Below are 6,818 nucleotides of genomic sequence, written 5' to 3' on the forward strand. Positions count from 1 at the left end.
AACCCCACCAGTTGGGTTGGTTTTGTTCTCTCTCTTCCTACCATAAATATTTCCAGAGTTTTCCCCCACATGCCTGGCACTGTATTCAGTGCTGGGGTGAACTCAACCTCTGGCTCTCATGGAGCTTGCAGCTTAGTTTGGGAAGGAGATAAATGAGTGGCTAGTATGTATATCAGACAGTGACAATAAAATGGACGACGAGGATAGATTTTTGTGGGACTTTGCCACACTATGGACTTTGGGTCCTATCATAACTGTGATGGGAAGTCATTAAAGCTTGTGAGCAGAAGTGTGATGACATCCCACCTCATTCTCTCTTCTTCTCTTTAAACCGTGGAAGATAACATGTCAGTACCTTGATAATGATTTGTGATGAGAAAGAATGTGAAAAGCATTTTGACTTTTCAAAACTCTTGAAAAGCATGACATTTCAAGGCCCATGGGTGTCTGTTAGCAATTAGCAATTGGGTAGACTATGCTTCTCTTGTCACTTCTGTCATCATGTTTATTTAACTTGTGGCTCTAGTCATATTTGTGTTATTTTAGCTCACTTTTCATGTTTGCATAATCCTAATGATCTCAGGAACAAAGAAGTAAAACTTAGCATACTCTAACACTTTGTAAAGCTCAAACTTTTCTATGAGAAATGAATAAATTATCTTTTCTGAGTTTATTCTCTCTGATGTTCTTCCTTTCCTTCCAAGCATTTCTTTTGTCTCTCCTGTAGGCTCTTCTTCATTATCCCACTCTTTAATTACAAGTGCCCGAGGGGCCTCAGTGTTGCAGACTCTTCTCTTTCTGCTTATTTCCTTGCAAAACATACCCTCTTCTCATGACTGACTCTGCCCGTCATCTCTATGCGAATGGGTCTGGACACACTAGACAGACTTTGTCTCTCATCTGAAGACTTCTTTTTTGATTAGCAAATGTCTTAAGGGACGAAGTCTCTGGGGTGTTCCACCGTGATCTCAAATGCGGCAAGTATGAATCTAAACTTACGTTTCACCAAATCATCTTACAATGAATAAGACATTTTATTATAAAGGAGATTCTTGTACTAGGTAAAACATTTTACTAAATGATTAAGACTTATAAGGCATATTCTCACTTTAATATTTTAGGATGCAAACGGAGTCCCTGTTTTCACTACCTTTTTGGGGGGGGTCAGATCACCATTCCACCAGGCTTCAAAGAAAAAACCTGAAAGTGGGCTGGAACTTCTCCCTCCTCAAACATCTGATTTAATCCATCACCAAGGTCTATTGTTTCCCTCTTTGACATGTCTCTCAAATTTTCCCTTTCTGGTTTAATCTCTTTGTCAAAGCTTGGTTCGGGTCCTCGCCCGTCTGTTAAGTCCTCCTTTCATGGTGCTCTTCCTTCAGTTCATTTCCTTCCACTTACAGTTGACCTTTGAACAACATAGGTTTGAACTGCATGGGTCCACCTATACATAGAGTTTTACAATTAACTTGCGCAGTTCAAACCTTCATTGTTCAGGGGTTAACTCCATGGCTGGGAATCTGTGCATTTGGAGAGTCTACTGTACTCATATGTGAATTTTCCATAGGAGATCGGTGCCCATAATCCCAGCATTGTTCACGGTTAACTATAATCACTATAAACCAGCTTTGTCGTCCCACCCCCCACCCCCAACCATATATAGCAGGCTCCCTACTGCATGAAATCAAAATTTCCCACTTCGTTTACACACACCCACATATCTATTTGACTTTGGTTCTTCCCACACCAAACACAATCACTCTAGTCTAGTTTGCTTTCCCGTAGCCTGTACCTGCACTTGGCATAATCATCCTTGCTTCTTATATATAAGCTTGTTCTAAATGCTTTCTCTCCTTCCACCTGCTTAGTTAAAGCATACTCAGCTCAAGTCCCACTTCCTTCATGAAACCATCTGTGATTACTCTAGCCTTCATTGATCTCTCCAATACACTTGAAGCTAACACTATAAACAACAGTTTAATAATGCTTTACAATAGTAGCTATCACAATAGCTAAACACATATTGAGTGTTTAGCAAGTGTCAAGGATCATGCTAGGTGCTTTACACACAGGAGGTAGATACCAATAATTGTTCCTGTTCTACTGATGAGAAAATTGAACACAGAGAGGTAAAATGATATGCCAAACTTGCAGGGGTCCCCAACTCCAGGGCTGAGAACTGGTACTGATCTGTGGCCTGTTTGGAACGGGTCTGCACAGAAGGAGGTGAGCAGCGAGTAAGTAAGCGAAGCTTCATCTGTAAGTGTGGCCGCTCCCCAGTACCAGCATCACTGCCTCAGCTCTACCTCAGATCATCAGATATTAGATTCTCATAGGAGCATTGGTCCCTGGTGCCAATAAGGCTGGGGACTGGGACTGGGACCAAGGGAATCTGGCTCCAATTAAGAGCCCAAGCTCTTAAACACGATACAGTATGCTGCCATTTCCACATCTCTGACATGTCTTTCTACTAGTTCTACATGTGTTATTACATGTGTTATTTTTTTTAAAATCTCTTTAAATAGAATGTAAATCTTTTGAGGTTGGAGACCAGGTTTTATATTTATGTTCCTCTACAGTAACTTGCTTAAGGCTGGTTAAACAGCAACCGCTCAATAAATGCTTTAACTGGCTAAAGGGTCAACCCAGCAACTTATCCAACACTCTGATGGCCGAAGAAATTCTCTTTATACCGACTTCATCAAACTCAACAAAGAAAAGAGTGACAATATAAGAGTGAAACAAACAAATAATCATTTTCAACCTTAGAGTTATAGAAATAAAACCATTGTTATCATACTCCAGGACAGTCCGACGGAATGCTCTCAGCTTTTAAGTGAAAAGAGGATGACAACTAAATTCATTAAGTCAGGAAGGCTAATCTCAACCTGCAGGCCCCATTCCAGTTCATGAAGGTCCTCTGTCCCCAGAGGCCAGGCAATCTGTTTTCAAATAGAAATAGTTCCTACTTGATCGGTTACTTACTGCACTTTATGCATCTTCATGCATTATGATGGTGGCAGTGGCATTTCAAACGTATGAATGAAGACAGCAGAGACTTTTGCTTCCAAGTCTAGCTCTTGCACTAAGTGTCTGTAAGTCAGCCAGGAAACAGGGCTCCCTAGAGAATGCTCTTCAGTGATGATGCAAACAGGCCCACATGTGGGCTGACTTGGGCTTTCATACTGGATTTGCTGGGTAACTATTTAACCACCCCCTTAGTCTTAGTCTCCCTGACCGTAAATTGGTTGTGCTGAGGTTGTGCTGAGAATTATAAATAATGTAAGGAGCTCAGCATAGCATCTGACACCTTGCGATAGCTAAATAAATGCCAGCTATTATTTTCTTTGGATAGTAATGCAAAGGCACTGAGTTACATCAGGTTAGCCAAAGCTCTCCAAAGTTCAAGAGAGGGAAAAAAGATAAAAAAAAACCCCAATCAATCACGGAGAACTTACCAAGCATCCAGTTAGTCCTCAGCACAGTTGGAGAGACTCCTGAGAAAATCAAGCATGGGTCTATGGCCATGCTACCCTGAACAAGCCCAAACCTGTCTGATCTTGAAAGCTAAGCAGGGTCGAGCCTGGTTAGTACTTGGATGGGAGACCACCTAGGAAGACCAGGTGCTATAAGCATAAAAAATTAAAAAAAATAAGGAGTTGTAAGCTGACAAGGTCCTTACAATCTGTGAGGTCAACCAAGGGTTGCCTCGCTTAAAAAATAAAAAAAAGAAAAGAAAAGAAAACTAAGCTCTTGCCCTAGGACTTTCTAGGCAGCTGGGAAGATAGAGCTCATAGGCAAACCCAACAGAGAGCTAAACTGTGGTGCTGGCTTTAGGAAGAAGAGGGAGCAGGAGAGAGGGGAAAGAAGAATTGTACGGGAAATGGGGGCCCTGGGTAGAATTGTCCATAAGATAATGCTACAGTGTGACCCATGGTTATCCCTGGGTGAAGCTCAGGCAGGGGCCAGGGTAGGTGAAGGGGGGTCCAGTTAGCATTAGAGGCTCTTACTGGAGAGCTGGACTGTCAAACTTTTTTTTTTTTTTCCTGGTCAACAACCCAATTCCATAGTCCTGTCTCAGAAAATATCCCCTCTGGCTAAAAAACTAGGCCGAGGTGGAGAAGGAGAAGCCAGCACAGAATAATAGAAACCAAATCCTTCCTACAAAAAATACAAATGGTGCCTTAATAGCTTTTTGTTTTCAAAGAGGAAAGGCACCAGCATCAACAATAGACACTGGTTTTCTGAACCAAAGATCTATCCAGAACCCTCTTTAATTATGAAGCCACAAACTCTGCAAATTATTGTATTCAATATTAAATAATGTACAGTACTCCAACTTTAAAGTTACCCTGGAGAATAAAGAAAAAGAAATCACAAACTATGCCAATAACAGGAAGTTGATTACAGGGGTCTGGAGGGTTGACAAGGCGGGACTAGGACAGGATATCCTGTGAAAGTGGTAAAATCAAAGCTGACTTGACCTGGAACTTTGTGGTTATTCAAGCAAAACAATGATTTCAAACCCAATAAAACCTGGCAAAGCAAAATGCAACATTTTCACACGAGGCCAAAGGAATGACTTTCAAACTTTCCAAACGTGTCTGGAGTATTCAGCTGTGCATTTTCCACATTCTGTTGAAGCTTCTACTTTAAGTTCATAAGGCTTTAGCACCATGTTTTTAAAATAAAAATAAGTTACCAGTAAATGGTACGATGGAGTGATAGTCCTTCTGAAATGAACACTGGTAAGCAGGGTGTTTGAGAAGAAAGGAGATAGGGAGTAGGGAGTAGAGAGGAGTGCTGTCCCACTGGGAATATGGGTAGAAAAGAAATAAGTTTGGGCAAGGAAGACAAGAACCAAGGACCAGAGGCAGGGCTTGAACATATTGCAAAACAAAGGTTGATTAGCTAGGCACAGATCCAAAGTCTGGTGTAGATGACTCTGTAGAAGAAATATTTAGGCTAAGAGGGATGAACAAAGTCCAAAGGGAGCCCCAAATTGAAGACCAGACAGAAAAGAGATGGAAGGGCCATCAGAAGGTATTAAAAACCTAATCAGGACAACCAGAGGGCAGAGGAAGCTAAGCAGCCCCCAGGGAGAATGGAAGATGAGGCGTCTTGTAGTTGAGGAAAGACAGGCAGGAAGATGAATTGTGGAAGCACAGAGAAACCTTACACAGTGGAAGACCATGACGTTTCCTTCTGTGACAGAGCCAGAAGGTGAGCAGAGGATGCTCTGGGCTGCTTGCCTTTCCCCATCACCTTCCTCTCAATGGTGACCAATGACAACTCAAGATAACTCTCACCGGCAACACAAAAGTAAAGAACAAAATTAATGAGCATCTCCTGAAATCATGGGTATTTGGTTCCTTAACTCTCAGGAAGGAAATCGAAGAACCACCAAGGGGATTTTCTCTGAAGTGAAGACTGTGTTGGGGGGCTTGTTTAAGTGGTTGCCTTGGGTGGAATTAAAGAGGAATCCTGCTTGCTATTCTGGAACACCAAGAGCCCAAAGGGAAGCAATATTAGAGTAAAAATTCTGATTCACAGCCCCATTAGGATGAACACTAACTTCATGGACTTTTATCTAGGACAAACAGCAAGAAAGCTGTTTGCAGAGCTTCATATGCTGCAGTTCAGGGTGCTAAAAACTCAGATTTAAGTAATAAACAGATGTCTGGGATGTAGCTCGACATAGAAATTATTCCAAGAATCCAGCCACCCTGGAAGGGGCAGTGGGCCTGGGTAAATCTGATGTCATGCCATAAAGTATGTTAGGCAGCAAGGACAAGCATTGGGGTCTGAGATACTGCTTGGGAACAGCTGGTGGTCACATTGAGGCTTGGTTGGGAGTTAAGAAGAAATTGAAGGAAGAGAGGCTGTATAGATGATAATAATCACTGTGGGGTTGCTTTTGCAAACCGCCTCCCACAGTGCCTGTGCTGTGGGGGAGACCAGCATGATGCTGCTGTGCACCTCCTTTGGCTGGAAGAAACAGAGGCTTTACAATGTGGGGCAGATTTCATATGCACTGCCTGTCCCTGATTTTCCAGATGATGCAAAAGCAGGAGTTCCTTTTGCCAGCAAAGCGAGACAAGGAAGCCAAGTGACATTTTTGATGTTTGATGGCAGTCTGCAGCTCCTATTTACACACTTTAAAATCACAGAGGGTGACCATCTGTTTCCTTCTTGGTGATTACTAAGAAACGTGGGATGCAGAGAGCAACAACTTGCTCTTGACCATTCAGAAACAACCTCCAAATTGCTCCGCTCAAGACAGCACAAAGGAGAAAGAGATACCCACCCAGAATACAAAGCATGACTGCCCAGGGCAGATAAAGAGGAAAGGTATTCAGACAAGAGGCTCTCGGTGACCAGGGCTTACTGAAGGAAGTCTCATCTGTGTCCTCCAGACAGAGTAAGGGAGTGAAAGAAAGCCGTCCACCCCTCCCCCACAACAGTTTTTAATCTTAAAAGAAAAGAGACTGGGGTAGGCAAGTGTGAGTTAAAGTCCCTTTCTTTTCATTGTAATCTTTGGCTTTCCACACGTCCTTTCTCTGAGGGAAGTGGGTGGTCAGCACAGACCATCTCCCTCTCCCTGCAGTCAGTGTGCCGGCTACGCCTGAGGTTAAAACCCGGCCCCGCAGCGGCGGCGGTGGCTCAGCAGATACACAAAGCATCCCTCTCCGAAATGCTGGTGGAAGCCCGAGACTGTAAATGGCAGAATACAAATGAAGGCGCTTTTCTGCCTAGCGACGGAAGTGCACCAAACTCTGGGAGGCTTGATGAGAACCAGGCTCGGTTCAGGCTGCAGC

At 43.1% G+C, this 6,818-nt stretch overlaps 1 protein-coding gene and 1 pseudogene across 3 annotated transcripts in view; one reads left to right on the forward strand and one right to left on the reverse strand.

The window, feature by feature from the left end:
• FYN (FYN proto-oncogene, Src family tyrosine kinase) overlaps nucleotides 1-6,818 on the reverse strand; it is a 174,346-nt gene that overhangs the window by 18,975 nt on the left and 148,553 nt on the right. The window lies entirely within an intron of this gene.
• Nucleotides 3,517-3,635, forward strand: LOC112474347 (annotated as a pseudogene).

This window comes from Pteropus alecto, unplaced genomic scaffold (assembly GCF_000325575.1).
Source record: "Pteropus alecto unplaced genomic scaffold, ASM32557v1 scaffold79, whole genome shotgun sequence".
NCBI classification, from domain to species: Eukaryota; Metazoa; Chordata; class Mammalia; order Chiroptera; family Pteropodidae; genus Pteropus; species Pteropus alecto.